This window comes from Gavialis gangeticus, unplaced genomic scaffold (genome assembly GCF_001723915.1).
Source record: "Gavialis gangeticus isolate Ggan-Ray unplaced genomic scaffold, GavGan_comp1, whole genome shotgun sequence".
Lineage (NCBI taxonomy): Eukaryota > Metazoa > Chordata > Crocodylia > Gavialidae > Gavialis > Gavialis gangeticus.
The window spans coordinates 41000558-41001381 of record NW_017729027.1 but is presented as its reverse complement, the minus strand read 5'-3'; the positions used below and the strand labels follow the sequence as shown (position 1 = coordinate 41001381).

At 47.9% G+C, this 824-nt stretch overlaps 1 protein-coding gene across 1 annotated transcript in view; it reads right to left on the bottom strand.

Annotated features, from left to right (window-relative positions):
- Nucleotides 1–824, bottom strand: part of CSMD1 (CUB and Sushi multiple domains 1) — a 2474714-nt gene that overhangs the window by 1669879 nt on the left and 804011 nt on the right. The gene's annotated exons all lie outside the window — the stretch shown is intronic.

Here is an 824-nt window from a genome sequence, read left to right as displayed (position 1 = left end):
CCGCTTTGGAGATCTGGCCATAGAGTATAATGGGGAATCAATGAAATATCTATAACTTTGTTGGTTTTTGTCTGATTTGGATGAAACTTGCAGGGATGGTAGCTCTTTCTGAGGCCACAAAGCCTGCCTGCCAAGTGTCAAGGAGATATGTGCGGGGGGGGGGGAGGGAGGGTCAGGGAAACTGCAACCCAAATTCTTGACAGCAAAACTCATGTCATGTGTATGTGTTACACCACAGTGGGTGAAAACTGCAGGGGTGGTCACCCTGCTGAGGCCATGAAGTCTGCCAAGTTTCAAGGTGATAGATGCAGGGGGAGTCTGGCTTCTGAGGCCCTGCGCTCCTAGCTGCTAACAGGCAAAACTCATGACATGGGTGCTTGTGCAACTGACTGTGTCTGTCTTGGGGCAGTAGAATGTCTGTATGGATTCTTTCCTCTCCTTAGTCTGTGGTTTTGCAGGTGTTAATCCTTGCTAATTAACTCATTGCATTAGCTAGCTACTGTGTATTGAGCTGGTCCCTGAGTGAATCATGATTGATTGGTAACTGGTAACACAGTAGCTTAGCAGCCAGGCCTGTAGGTATGATGCTGGTTCTTCCTCTCCAGGTGCAATACCTTGCACTTGTCAGTAATGAAACCCATCCTATTCTCATCTGCCAACCCCTGTAACCTGTCCAGATCTAGTTGTAGCTTGTCCTTCCCTTCTAGTGTGCCCAGTTCTTAGTATCATCCATGAATTTGAACAAAGTACTTTTCACCCCTTTGTCCAAGTCACTGATGAAGATGTTGAACAGTGCGGGCCCGAGGACCAAGCCTCAGGGAACC